Source organism: Physeter macrocephalus, chromosome 9, assembly GCF_002837175.3.
Source record: "Physeter macrocephalus isolate SW-GA chromosome 9, ASM283717v5, whole genome shotgun sequence".
Taxonomy (NCBI): Eukaryota; Metazoa; Chordata; class Mammalia; order Artiodactyla; family Physeteridae; genus Physeter; species Physeter macrocephalus.
Window position 1 is genome coordinate 30,075,976 of NC_041222.1, and position 15,852 is coordinate 30,091,827.

The 15,852-nt window shown below is 38.0% G+C and overlaps 1 pseudogene; it reads left to right on the top strand.

Moving 5' to 3' along the window:
• Nucleotides 1-12,735: 12,735 nt before the first annotated feature.
• On the top strand, nucleotides 12,736-13,378 carry LOC102974523 (TM2 domain-containing protein 1-like; annotated as a pseudogene).
• Nucleotides 13,379-15,852: the final 2,474 nt, after the last annotated feature.

The following is a 15,852-nucleotide window of genomic DNA, read 5'->3' on the forward strand; positions in this document are numbered from 1 at the left end:
TAATAGTTAATAATGTTTGCAGCCCCTGCTTTTTAAGGCATGCCTCATTTCATGAAAGATCATGAATGAAAACATTGAAATACCACAAGAAAGCTATAACCTTATCATGGAGACCCTGAGTAAATCCAGGAAATCTTGGAAAATTGGAAGAGAAAAATGATTCTATTACAAATTTTAGCCTCCAGTCACAGAGTGCTCTCTTCCAAATGCAGCTTGCTCTTGACATATTTCATTAATGAGCACTGTGCTTTACTGTGAACAAGACAAGGTTATTTCAGACTCACATTGCAAATGTTTCCTTCTTGCCCTATGCATTGGAAATACTTGCTGATTTTTCTTCTGATAATGATGATTTTTTTTTTTTGGAATTTTGATTCTTAGAGAAGAGTTGAGATTGACATTATGAAGTCGATTGAGATTTTGTTTTGTTCACAGCTTTTGAGCTTTTTTTTTTAAGATTAAAAAAAAATAGTAGCAAGCCCTTCTAGTTTGTTAGGCATTGTACTAAAGCACACTGATTCTTTTAGACCGTGGGGTGCTTTTTCATACATTGAAAGTTGTGGTCACTTTTCTTTTTATTTGATATACATATCCATTGTGAAAGGATTTTCCTCCCATCTACTTAACTAGCACATCTGTTACCTCCAACATGTATGTATGTATGTATTTTGGTGAAAACATTTAAGTTTTAATGTTTTAACAAATTTCAGTTATACAACAGTGTCACCAGTTACAGTCACCATGTTTTACATTAGATCCTCAGACCTTATTCATCTTGTAGCTGAAAGTTTGTACCCTTTTACCAACCTCTCCCACTTTCCCCACCCCACCTCCTCAACCCCTGACAACCACTTTTCTACTCTGTGATCACTTTTAATTTCTATTCTAAAGTCCTGGTTGACTTATGTACCTTCTAAAATGGTTTAACCTGGGAGAATCTTGGACACAGAAAGGTTTGGGTTCCATATCAATAAATAAAATACTAGAACTTTCTGAGATTGGCCCAATGATTGGTCCTACATGCAAAAGCGTATTTTATTTTCTTAAGAGATAGCCTATTTTTTCCCTTTATGGAAGAAAAAGAAGTTTTAAGCTTGCAATTTTCTGATATTTCTTATCACCAACCTCAGAACAAGATAATGAATCATTTCTAACAGTTTCCTCACCGAGGGGTATAATTATCCTTAAAAACTATCCTTCTATTATTATGGCTTCAGGCTTGATTTCCTAAACTTCTTCTATCCTGCCTGTCCACAGTGGCATACAAGCTCTCTTTACCTTTGGTATCTACTGTGTTTCTAGTCTCCTGTCTTCCTTCCTGGACTTAACATTGTGAACTGCCCCTTTCTTCCCTGGTATACCTTTGCCTGGGACTTAAATTTTGCTTTCCCCCTTTCTATGCTCTGTGGCTATGGTCAGTAAAACCACCTCTATCCTTAACCTTGGATGTTGGAGCACATCTTTCCAACTGTCTATTTCAAAGTCCATGAAACTAAGTCCCAGGAAAGTAAAGAATCTCACCTTTTAGGACCTCTTCTCTCCCAGGATAAGAACTTAGACACAAATATAGCTGACTTTCTACTGTCATTTCTCATAGTTTAAATGGAAGAAAGTTTAAAAGGAAGAGCCTAGAGGAAAATGAGACTGGTTTGCTTTACTTTATGGTCCTAGCTAGCTGCCACCATGCACCATTAATTTAAATTCGGAAGTTTAAGAATCTGTGCCTCCTTGTCAAATTCTTTTAACTTATTTTAAGGATTCTTATCCTCAGTATTAGGAATATTTTTCTGCCTAGGTAATTTTAAAATACAAATAATAATAGCAACAACAACAGTAAAAACATTATAAGATTTATTGAAAACTAGGTCTGGTCCTAATCACTTTTCTATATATTCTCTCATTTGACACAACAACATAATATGCTGGGTCATATCATAATCCTCATTTGAAAGAAGAGGAAACTAGTGTTTAGAGAGGTAAATGAATTGTTTAAGGTCACATAACTAGTATATATTGAAACTTATAATAACATCCAGTTCTGCCTGATTCCAAAGCCTAGATCTTAATTACTAGGAATGTCGCCTTCTTCTTTGCTCCATGGTTTAACTTTCCAAAATGATTCCTGAGAAGTGTGGTTTGGCTTACTATTAATGCCAAATTAGATGTTTTGCATTAAAAGGCTTTTCTTTTTGGTAGGATATGACCAAAAATGTCCAAGTAGTAATAACCTTTTGCACTTGGTATCGTGCTTTACTATATAGGGCGTATTTTCAGTATTTGGCCCTCATATTGATCCTGTATGGATGCTTCCTATAAAGATGAAAAGATTGATTTTTATAGAAATCGTGGAATTTGCCCAAGGTCACATGTGAATGGCAGAATTAAAACATGGGGCACAGTCTTTTGACAACTATGTCATTCTTCCTAACACAGGATGCTATATTACTGCTTATCAGAATGACTCCAAAGCATCTCTGAGATGGAATTTCATCTGTGTGGTATCATTACTACTTTCTGGAGATGGTAAGAGGAATCAATCATAAAAATATTTCCAACATTTTATACACAGTAGAATTCCAGCTGCCATTCATGATCTTATGGGTCAGGAGGGATACTGATATCCTATAGGCTTTCATGAAGAACTCTCCCTTAGTCACCAGGAGAAAGAGAACCTCTGATGCCTTTATACGCACTATTCCTACCACATCCCCTGCACGTTATTAGAAAGTTAGCCTTCTACAGGCTTCCAATTACAGCACCTTCTGGTGTAGCATTTGGTTCCACTTCACCAAGTCTATGGTAAATTCTATGTCACAGATTTCACTTTTTGTCTAGTGTGACATGCTGAATTGAACTGTCAAATAATTTTAGTAGCATTTTATATGTCTACTGGGAATACATCAGTTTTCCCAACTGTTGAAGCAGGGTGATGTGATTTCTTGAGTGAGTCCCTTGATTAAAGGGAAAACTTTTTGGGGGGATGCCACTTGAGGCTGAACAGAAAGTGCCAGCTCCTCAGTAGAACCCAGGCAATTAAAAAAACTCAAATGCGGCATATATTAGCCCTGCTTAAGCAAAGTATCAGAGATCAAAATACTAGAACAGAGTTTCACTTGGCATTTAAATTCTAATCAAGGTCATCCTAACAAATAGCTTCTTATTATTGTCAGAAGCTACAGCAAGGGCAAATCCTTAACAAATGACTGATTATAAAGTGAAATCGTTACTAGAGTATTCTAGATGTAGAAGTAAAATTATCTTTGCAAACTCTTCAAAACAGGAAAGGAAAGGGAGAAGAGCTGGATGCCCTGTTAAACATTTTGCATATTATATAATTTTTAGTAATGAGCTAGTAAACCAGGCCTCTGGGGCGAGGCAGGGGGAAGCCCTAATTTGTAGCTTTTGTCAATTTCTATGGCAAATATTCACACCATGGCTGATTTCATGCTACCAGCATGATGTTACTGCTTTCAGAATTTAAGAGATGCACACATTTGTTTCTCACCAGTTGTAAAGAGCTGACTATAGCATACCATTGAATCCTCACAGTAATTTTATGAGGTAGGTGTTATTATCAGAGATGTTAAGTGACAATGGCTGGGAAATTGTAGCTGTTGAACTGAAGTTGGAATACCAGGAGTTCTATACTTTTTCTGCTGTATTCTACCGTGCCTAAAAAATAAGTATATATTGAGAGCCTTCCCTGTGCCAAGAATGGGAAGACACATTGCCCTGGTAATACATAAATATAATGAAGAAGAAATGCAAGAAGCCTCTAAACTTGGCATTATGTTGATTCTCTCCCCACCCACATGGAAAATGTGAAAGAAGTTTTCAGTATTTCTAAGAAATTTATACTAGAAAGAGATTTACTGAATTTGAAAATGCAGTGTGGTAGAAAGAAAACATCTGATGTATCTTCCAGGGTTTTTTTTTTAAATAATTTTTTGATGTATATACTTATGTTACTGCTTAAAATAGTTGGGAACATAATCATGTCCATAAGATTCTTGAAACAGGGAAGAATTAAATGTAATCTTGACCCCCCCTTCACTGCTATTCTGCTAAAGAAATATGAGCCCATTCTGCTTTGCTAGTTTGTCTCAGGAAAAATTTGATAATGCCACAGGATAGTATAAGACAACAAAGTAGTGGGCCCATTCTCAAATCCCACCCAAGGTGATCAAAGGTGTTTCATTTTATTTTGATTGATTTCTCATCCGTTTCTATTCTCTGTTTAATTAGAAAGAATTGGCAGGGAGTGCTTAATGTCTAAAACTATTAGAATCAATTCCAAATTTTGTTTACCAAACTCAGATGGGTATTCAGGCTCACAGTCTTAAAGAAGCCTGCTATGCCTTGCTACTTTTCTAATTAGGTTACCTAGAATAAGTGATTTTCCTAAAATTGTGCTAACGTAGAGTTTCACAAGAATTTACAACACTGCCTGGTAGATACTCATAGAGTTTTTAATGCCTCAGTGGCCTGAAGGAATGAAAGGACCTCTCCAGGTAGCTAATTTACCACCTGCCTAATGCTGTGTCTGTGGCAGTTATACCGTCTGTTGAAATAGAGCTAAATTGCGTCTTTGCTCTCAGTCCCTGGTCAAACTGATTCCATCCCGAGGCTACTACAGCATTGTGGAGAGACAGGCTTAAAGGATCATAGAATTGAAACTGTTAGTGAAAATTATGGTGTCTCAAAATGACTGCTGGACTATCTGGATTCTGAAGAGAAATTCTAGGAAATCTAGAGGCTTATGTGTGGACAGCGTGTGGGAGGCAGATGGTAGGGAAATGACTCTCCTGCAGGTCTTCATTTCCTAATTCTGATTGTGTGTCTTGGCTGACCTTTGGTAACAAGGGCAACAGACAACAGAGGCTACTTTCTTTGGAGTCAGTGAGGGTTAATGAGGAAGGAGACACCACACCTTCTCTCAGAGCCTTAATAGGAAGCTCTCCCCAAACTCCTTGACTGTTTTTCATGTGGGCCGACCCGCCTCGGCCACAGTCGAGGTGATATATCAAGATGGGTAAGAATATGGACTCTGGAATCAGAGTGCTTAAGTTCAAAATCAATAGTTCTTGAGTTCAATTCCAGCTTGGACAAGTCATTTAACCTCTTTGTGCCTAAGTTTTATCATCTGAAAAATGGGGATAGTAATAAAACCTAAGTCATAAAAGTGTATGCAAAATGCTTAGATATAAATGCTATATACGTGTTCACCCAGATAAAGCTGCCCAAACTGGGCACTGCAGCACGAGATTTTGATGTTCTGGCCATATCTTCCAGAATGCTCTGCATGCTGAAGACTGTTATGGCAAGCACCAGCCAGAGGTCTTTTTTCTGGTCACAGATTTGGCTTGCATGAAGGCAAAGTCAGAAGTTCTGTATGTTCCTGGAACAAGCCCCAAGCCAAAGACAGAAAGGATGTTGGTGGATAAATACTCAGCTTCCTTGTCCTTAAGTTGAGATCATTCTGGAGTGTGTTCTACACTGTCTCCTAAACGTCCCCAGGGAGATTAAGCTCTGGTTGCCCACAGGGGTAACTGGTTTGATAACATGTCCTTTACTGACTTTCTTCTCTCTGTCTCTGTCTCTCTCCCTCCCCCCATCTCTTTCCCTCCCTCCCTCCCTCCCTCCTTTCCTTCCTTCCTTTTTTGCCTCACTACTCTACTTCCCTACTGTTGTTTCCTGAGATCACCTCCCAAATAAACTACTTGCATTTGAATCCTTTTCTCAGGGTCTGCTTCTGGGGGAACCTAAATCAAGACAGGTTTCTTGGCTTTTTAGGAGTATTAGAAATGGCTATTGGATTGAGGACATTGCTTTTAAGAATTTCATTGAGATAACATACTTTATTTAGAATCTCTAATAGGGCGTGTCGGTTTTCATGCTCTGTGTTTTATGCCTATGGATTTTGTGCCTATGGAAAAAGTTCTTGAGTTAGAGACAGAGGACCCAAGTTTCTCTTCACTAACTAGGTGAATGCCTTTTTAAGAACTATCAGTTTTAACATGTGATACTAATATATATCCCACATTGTAATAAATAAGATAATGTACAAGAGCGTTCTGCAGAGACTACATTTATTGTATCATTAGCACTCTTCTCAATGGGGTTTTGTTTTGTTCTTAAGATTTTCACCACTTGACATAGATTCTTCCTGTGAAATTCTGCAAGGTAAAAATATATTCATTAACACTAAAAAGAAATATTTTGGCCATATTATTATGGCCTACCTTCTGTTACTCAATTTTGATTAACATTTTAATTTCAACTTTTCAACAACCTTATCTTCCTTCCATTTTGGCAGCTGCCTGATGATCTAGCCATAGTTTGGGTGTCTTGTAGTTAGCAGGGTAATGGATTTTTGAGCTGTGTGTCCCAGATCCTACCCTCTAGCTTTAAGTTGCAAACTGCATGAGACATTTTGATTAATCACGTTAAGAATATTTATTTTTCCATTATGCAAACAATTCAGTTGCTGTTTGACTAATGCTTATGCCAAGTATGAGTTTACCAAACTACTAAGCCACAGGCAAATTCAAACTGTATAGCTTTTTTTCTGTGACTTAAAAATTATGAAAAAGAAACACATAGCCATAAAAATAAGGAACATTACATTACTTATTATATTAGCTAGTTCAGAAAGAATTGATCATTAAGTAGTTAAACTACTTATTTAAAAATTAATTAAAAAGTTAAAAAGCAAATCATAATTATTTTAAAAATTTTGCAAAATAGCAATAAAAGTGTAAATAACAGGGGGGAATGGTCTGTATTCCCACCACTGAGAGAGAACAACAATTGCTACTTTGATATATTTCCTTCCTATTTTACGTATATTGTTTCTTCGTACAATGTCAATTGTATCATGTAATATGTCTTTCGCCATAACACATCTATGTGGGCACGTGTCTAAGGCTTTCAGTGCGCAAGTCTCATGGCCAAACATTTTCTCCCAGCTTCTTACTTGCTTTTTGGCTGCCATGACACTGCTGGGCTGCCTCTCTTCTTCCACTCTTGTTTCTTGCTCCCAGCCCCACTCCTAACTCCAAACCTCTCAGGATGCTACCCCTCAGGCAACCATGTGTCTGAGTTTTGTCACTTTGGTACCAAGGCCACAGTCTGGGAACTCAGCTTCTTCGGGCACACTGATTTCCTCGTATTGCTTGTAACTGTGATCACACCTGTGCCACACCATTGCTTGAGGTGAGCAGGATGTATTTGTCTCTTCTTTCCTTTCCTTTCCCCTGGACAGCTTTCTGTGAAGTAGGGTTATGAGGAAAGGGTAAGTTCCCTGTAGGCTCCTGCTAGGTTCCACTTTCCTCTTTTAATTGGATATCCAGGATTTTTATTAACCCATTTACAATATTATATATATATATATAAAATATATGTATATATATTTAAAATCATCAGTATAACAAAGTGACTGGTAAGGTAGAATTTTAAAATAGCATGCAACCTCCTTTTTTAGAGGCTGAGCCAGCAAGTCTCCTTAAGAGAAACTTTTCTTATTATGAGAAAAAAAAAAAAAGTTGACTGGCTTACCTTAGTTACATAAAAGCTTGTGCAGCCTTTTCTGGTGTTTTTGTGTCTCTCCTTAAAATGCAGACCAGAACATTCTGGTTTTAGCAAAGTTTCCCCTCCTTGCCCTCAGCCTTTTGTGAAGGTTGTGAATCAATTTTTCATCAGAGGCGTGGCAGCCTTGTGAGTGTGAAGGGACTAAGATTCCAGCCCCTTGTCCATAAGATTCAACATTAGACAAATTTGGAGGAAACCACAGTGTCCTTGGCTGAGGCTCCCTGACAGGAAAGAACCACAATAGGACAGATGAGCTGAGCAATCATGAAGAGAGAAAGAAAGTTTGGGCTTCAACAAGTTTCAAACAAGGTTCTAAGACAGGTCTGGCCTTGGCAGATCTTGTACTGAGCCTTCATACGTCCCCAGGCCTGGCCAGCCTGGTACGGGAGTCATGACTAGGCGACAGTGGAGTGACCCTAGTGATCTAAACGTACACAGGCTTTGCTGTCGCTGTGGGACCCTCATCCAGTGTCAGTTGTCCCTGTTATGACAGTGCCAACAGTGCTGCTTTACTAGTGCTATTCTCCCTCATTGAGAAGAATGGTAGGAATCCTCTGGCCTAATAATTTTGATTGTGGGTGACGTGGGATAAAAAGCTGCCTGCCAATATAGGCATGTGGGTTTGTAAGTGATTAATTAGAATAATAAAAAGGATGTGGCTGTATTTATCCAGGCTGGTGAAGCAAGTTACTATTACCTCAAGCATTTTTCATGTTATTACAAACTTTAATGCCTGCCTAGTGGTGTACTGAGAGAACATATCTTATTTTCTCATTTCTCTATTATTGAACATAAAGGTCTTTTGCATGAGGCATTTCTGACAGAATTTAGTATTGTTGTAGCACTAAAAGTGTAACAGTAGTAGGAATATATTTTCTGGGTGTTAAAAATACACAGTTATAATGTAAAATAAGTCATTTAGAACACAAACATTATTCTTTGGAACATGATGAATTTAGCCTCCTTGTCTTCTTGTATTCAAGGGGCACCAGGAATCTTTGCCAAGAGTGGGGCGTGACAGGGAGAGGGGGCTCAGAGAACCAAGAGTGCAGTCCATGCTTGAGTTCCATCTTTTTCAGGATACCTTTGATCCAAAGGAGGGTGAAAGGTAGTATTGTATGCAGGGTGGAAGGTCCACATCCGTTAGATATAAGAGGCCATGACTCTCCCCAGTGAGTCCCCAGAAACAAGCAGGGCCCAATACATAGTAAGTGCTTGTTATGTATTTTGTGAGTATTTGAATGAATGAATATTTCCACTAAGTACTCAGGGAACAAGACTATGTAAGCATTCCAGAATTAAAGGATCAGATTTGTACAAACTTGCCATATAATTTTTAAAGTGCTGTTTAACCTCTAGAAGTCCATCTTCTTTTATGACAAATTGGTAATGATATCTGCATTTACCTATATAAAAAGCATAATATTATAATACAACTAGATCTGTGTGGTTTCTTTTCATATGCTGTTATGTTATTTCAAGACATTAGTTTTCCTGATAGTGGTTTTGTGATCTTCTACACCTGGATGTAAACAATAGCGACAACAACAACAACAAAATGAAATAAAGCACTACTGATTCCAGAGGAAATAATAATTATAGTTCATGGCCATAAATGATACCTGCGGTACATACGAGACTACTTTAGGCCTGTATTTCTGAGTGTACATTATTACTTTTACTTGATTGCGCTCCAATTTCCATTCATTTGAGAACTGTGGGAAAATGAGACTATAGGTGCCACGTTCAAATTGGAGAGTTTCAGAAACTATAGAATGGGTTTTGTTTTGTTTTGTTTCCAGAAGACAATTTCTATCATGCTCTGGGAACATGGTGGCCTGTGGAGTAATTCGTCGAGTCAGGCCCCAGCTACCTTGTCTTGGAAGAGGGGCCCGGTAGGAGCAGCTTCCCTGAGAATCTTGAGTCTGAGTCTGTCTTTTTTATTTTTTATATTTTTTGTAGACACTAGGAAATAAAGTTTCTGCTACAACATAGAGAGTGAATTTAAAAGTTCTGTTTTTGTGGGCATTAAAAGGAAACTGATTGAGCAATGAGATAAAATTCAGGACACAGGGTAAGTGGTGATAAAATCAGTATCTTAAAAGGGATTAGATCTCTACAATCAACAAAATGAAATTAACATATATTATCACATTCAAATCTCAGTACAGCCCCTGGAGGGAAGTTGGAGAAGCACTATTATCCTTCTTTAAAAATTTCAGGAACTGAGACTCAAAAAGTTTAGGGGCCACGTCCACAGCAATAGAACTTGTAACTGAGGATTAGAGTTTGGGTTTTCACTCTCCTACCACCTCTCCATGCTGCTGTTGAAGGTGCCAGAGTCTTGGCACCTTTATGTCTTTCTCTCCCGAGTCATTCAATCATAGTTCCAGAGTATCTCTGCAAAAGAAGTGAAATGTCCCTTTTGAAACTCAGCACCTTTAACATATATGTTATCAGTTTATCTCCACCTACAAACTCTTAGAAATAACATGAAAGCTTGAGGCATTTCTTCCCTTTCTTTGTTCTCTCCCCTTTTCCTTTATGCATGTCCAGAGGTTATTTTTTTTATACTGCCATTTCCTAGAGGAAAGGAAAATAGAAATTCTAGTTCTTTATCAAGGCTAATAAACTGGCTGCTTTTTATTTAAATTAAAAAAAAAAAACCATGAAAATCCTTTCTGTAGACTTGACAGATTATCCCAACTCTCTCGTTTGTGCTCAGAGATTTTAACGTTTTCTCTTCTATTTTCTGGCCCCAAGGCTTCTTGATAGAATATTGCAACAAGAGAAAGGTCTGTTCCCTTTTGGAATGCTCTCCACACAGAAGCCTGGGAGAAAAGTTGTAGCATATGTTAGAGACCCCAGCTTCTAGGAGCTGGGCCAGAATAGGCAGCATGAAATAGGATAAGGTGATTCTCTTTGCTTTCAAGCTTTGGTTCCCTTCTCAAAGGACTCCATTCTTGTGGCCAGGAAAAGCAAATAGAGTTGGTTCTGAAGCAGATGCTGCTCAGACTTCCTGGTTGTCAGAGCAGAAGTGAGAAGGCAGAATTAAAGGAGCCAAAATTAGAGTGAGTGTTTAAATTAAAAAAAAAAAACCATGAAAATCCTTTCTGTAGACTTGACAGATTATCCCAACTCTCTCGTTTGTGCTCAGAGATTTTAACGTTTTCTCTTCTATTTTCTGGCCCCAAGGCTTCTTGATAGAATATTGCAACAAGAGAAAGGTCTGTTCCCTTTTGGAATGCTCTCCACACAGAAGCCTGGGAGAAAAGTTGTAGCATATGTTAGAGACCCCAGCTTCTAGGAGCTGGGCCAGAATAGGCAGCATGAAATAGGATAAGGTGATTCTCTTTGCTTTCAAGCTTTGGTTCCCTTCTCAAAGGACTCCATTCTTGTGGCCAGGAAAAGCAAATAGAGTTGGTTCTGAAGCAGATGCTGCTCAGACTTCCTGGTTGTCAGAGCAGAAGTGAGAAGGCAGAATTAAAGGAGCCAAAATTAGAGTGAGTGTGTGTGTGTGTGTGTGTGTGTTTACATGTGCACGCACACGTGCATGGGCACACAAGTATATAGCATCAACATTTGCAAACCTGATATAATCTGCAAAACAAAGCACGTCTTCAATTTCAAGTAAGAATGAAGAAAAGTGAGTATATCTCTGGAGCAGGAATCAACAAACTTTTTCTGTAAAGAGCCAGATAAAAAAATATTTTAGACTTAGTGAGTCACATGGTCTCTGTCCCAAATATTCAACTCTGCTATTGTAGTACAAAACAGCCTTGGACAGCACATAAACAAATAAGCATGGCTATGTCCCAATAAAACTTCATTTATGGACACTGAAATTTGAATTTTATATAACTTTCACATCATGAAATATTATTTTTCTTTTGATTTTTTTTCCCACCATTTAAAAATGCAAAAGCCATTTTTAGCTTGGGGGTGGTACAAAAGCAGGCAGGGAACCAGATTTGGCCCATGGGACTCTAGAGGAAGGGTAATGCTAGTATGGGGTGGTATGAAAATGTGGAAGACGTTTCTTTTTATTCTTCTGTGAAGTAGTGACCAGAAGAGCACATTTCCTCATCCTCCTTATGCAAAAAAAAAAAAAAAATTTACAAAACTTATATCGATTAAAATCTCATCTCTTTGAAATTCACTTAATTCTGAAATTTCAACAGGGCCATGCCGAAATTTATCAATGGGCATTTTTTGAAAGTTTAGTTGCATTGCCAGCTTTATATTTAAGGCATATAGACTTCAAATATTTTAGAGAAATATGGTGATCAAAGGAAGAATATCTTATTTCAAGATAGTACTTATTTGAAAGAACCTGCCTCTCAGAGGGGATTGTCCCAAAAATCCATACCAATACAATATCAGGTTAATTTTCTGCTTTATATTACAATAAAACGGTCACATAATACTGAAAACATAAACAATATTGTTAAATTTTGAACAATACTGAAAATTTTAACCGTATTGTTAAAATTTTATTTGACTTGCGAGTCAAATAAAATCATGATAATTGTGTCATAGTGTCCTGCATACGTGTGGGGAAAGAATCTGTGTTTCTAACTGAATTCAAAAAAGAAATAACTCATTGTGAAAGCAAACCATTTCTGATGAGGGGAACATGAATATAAGTGCAAATCTACAAATCTTTATTGTTAAGGTACTCCCCCCCCACTTCCTGTCCTTTAATCATGCCCATAACTATGGGCGCTCAGATTCAGTTGGGATATAATTTGAAAAGAATGTTTGACTATGACCATAAACATTCCATTTAGTCATCACCATGAATCCCAGATGCTGGCAACAGCATAGACATTTTTTTGTGGGAGTGAGAATAATCCAGATCCCTGCTATTCAAGTGTCGTCTGTAGATCAGGAGTATCAGCATCACCTAGAAGCTTGTTGGAAATGCAGTCTCAGGCTCCACCCCAACCTCACTGAATCAAAATCTGTATTTTAACAAAATCTTCAAATGGTTTGTATGAACACGAATGGTAAAGAGGCATTCAGCTTTAGGAATGGTTTTCGACCTTGGCTGTAAGTTAGAATTCCCTATGGAACTTCTAGAAATCCCAGCGCCCAATCTCCATAGCAGACCAATCAAATCGGAAGAATATCTGGAGGTGAGTTATGAGGGACGCGCCGGTGCCCAGCATGGCGGCCGCTTGGCCTTTTGGGCCAGTTGCTTCCGAGACTGCCGCTGCTGGGCTCCTGGGTGTTCTCTGGTTTGCGTCAGTAACCATGGGACCTTGGGGAGCTGCCGTGGCAGCGGCGAGGAGACACTTACACGCGAGAACCTCAAAGTGGGACAATATATTTGTAAGGATCCAAAAATAAATGATGCTACACAAGAACCAGTTAACTGTACAAACTACACAGCTCATGTGCCATATTTTGCAGCACCTAACATGACTTGTAAGGATTTTGGTGGCAATGAAACACATTTTACTGGAAACGAAATTGGTTTTCTCAAGCCCATATCTTGCCGAAATGTAAATGGCTATTCATACAAGGTGGCGGTTGCACTGTCTCTTTTTTGTTGGATGGTTGGGAGCAGATAGATTTTACCTTGGATACCCTGCCTTGGGTTTGTTAAAGTTTTGCACTGTAGGATTTTGTGGACTTGGGAGCCTAATTGATTTCATTCTTATTTCAATTCAGATTGTTGGACCTTCAGATAGGAGTAGTTACATTATAGATTATTATGGAACCAGACTTACAAGACTGAGTATTACCAATGAGAAATTTAGAAAAACTTAGTTATATCCATGAATATTGTTTAAAAGAAACAGATTTGGGTCTCCTTGATTTTAATAGAGAACTCTCAGTATGTAGATTTCCAGATTTTCCTTTTTCCTTCTTCACATACCACTTTATGGATTCTATTTAATTTTTTGTTGTTGCTGATGTTTTTGTTTTGTTGTTTTAGTTAAAAACATATTATTCTGAGATGTATTTAATAGAACTTTCTTTGAGATTTATATGATAATAGAGTTTTTCTTCGGCTACTGTCTCTATGAGATAGATAGCTTATTACTCTGATATTAATGTCTTTTCCAAAGGCAAGTTGCCACTTGTCTTTTTCGCTTCTGAAAAATAAAAGTATGACTTATTCAAAAAGAAATCTGGAGGTGGGATCTACACATCAGTATTTTTTAAAACTCCCTAGATTATTCCAAAGTGCAGGGAAGTCTGAGAACTGCTGGGCTAGGTGGTGGACCGAACATATTATTGCTCTGAGGGTAAGAAGAGAACACTCTCATTATCAAGCGGAAACAAGGTCCCCAGAACTAGAGGCTTTATTAGAAGTGTTAAAAAGGTCAGCATGTTATGTATTAAAAGAGTGGCTTTCAAGAACAATTTCATTATTTGAGGGATGAAATAGCAGCATACCCCAAGACAGGCAACAGAGTCACCTATTCAGTTTAGCCTTTTAGTCTTATTTTTAGTCTTTGCCCCACAATTTTAACTGATTCTGTACTGTTACCAAGACACCATCTGATCTTAATAAAGCTTTATAAAAAGCCTCTCATAGGATAATGGTTTGTGAATCATCTTTTCTTGTTGAGGATGAGGGTAAATTAGTGGTATGTGAGTTTTGGTAGAGTTAGCGAAGTTTTCCACTGTTTAATTAGATTAACTGATCATGGAGGTGTCCTATCTGTAACTTAGAACTGGAACCTGAGGAAAAGGGTGCCAGTCAAAAATCCTCTTCTGTCCTTGGATCAGTGAGGAACCCATCAGATTAATTCTCTGGGCACAAGTGTAAGGGCTGCAATATGTAAGAGGAAAAGACATTATACGGTAGCTAATGTGATATCACACTGTCAAGGTCCCAGAAGCCATCAGTTCAGTTTACTGATTTGGTGCCTCCTCTCCATTACTAATATCAGTCATTATGCCTTTAAATAATAATTGTTAAGTTATGCCTCTAAAGAAATGGAGCCCTCACAGTGAGATAAAATGTTCAGGTTACTAAACAGTTAACTAAAACGAACAAAATTAAAGATTAAGTTCAAGTAAAACTCTATTGGGTGTTGGCACTTACTAAGTCTCCCTAACTAGGGAGAATTCTGTCTAGAATCAGACCGATTTTTAGTTGGGTCCTCTTCTTCCTACCTGTTGCTAATCATGCATCATCTTTGGACCTTCCTACATCTCGCCCCACCCCATCCCCTATCTCAGCCTGGTGTTTTAGGTTCCTGGTGCTAGAGTTTATCTCCTAATTGTAGAGTCCTAAGTTTTAGCTTGCCATTGCTCCACACAACCCATCTACCCTATTTCTATTGTTCTAGCTATTTCTATGCTTGATTGCTAATTTCACAGACCTGTGGAACACTGGAAGTGCAATTATCCTCCAGCGTAATTGCCTTCTGTAAAAACTGCCTCCCACAAAACTTCTGCAAAAACTGTGTCCTGTTTGTTACTACCTGTGAATGTATGGATGCCTTTTCAGCTACATAGAGGTGTTTTCTAGACCTCCCTGGCATTAGAAAAGATCAAGTTATCTCTACAGCTGGAACACCCCTTTTAATTAGGAGCTTTTTATGATGGTTATTTCAGGTGTCCCATCAATCTGACATCACTCCTGGGTATAGCAGTTGATGTTAAAATTGGTCTGTTTGTTATCACTTGGGAGTTTTGTCTGTTTAAATATTTCATGTTCACTTATAAAAAGTTACACACATTAAATAGCTCCTACATTCTTTAGTATCACTTGAATACAGATACTACAATACACAAACACCCTCTTCAGCATTCAGTTATGCAATAATTTTTTAACTGATTTAACAGTTTATTTTAATATTTATTTTTAAGGTGCTATTGATTTATCCCAACTATAAAGTCATAATTATGAATGATATGTGAATGACTCTTTTTTTAACATCTTTATTGGAGTATAATTGCTTTACAATGGTGTTAGTTTCTGCTGTATAACACAGTGATTCAGCTATATGTATATATATATCCCCATATCCCCTCCCTCTGCGTTTCCCTCCCACCCTCCCTATCCCACCCCTCTCGGGGGACACAGAGCACTGAGCTGATCTCGCTGTGCTATGCAGCTCCTTCCCACTAGCTATCTATTTTATATTTGGTAGTGTATATACGTCCATGCCACTGTCTCACTTCGTCCCAGCTTACCCTTCCCCGTCCCTGTGTCCTCAAGTCCATTCTCTACGTCTACATCTTTATTCCTGTCCTGCCCCTAGGTTCTTCAGAACCATTATTTTTTTTTAGATTCCA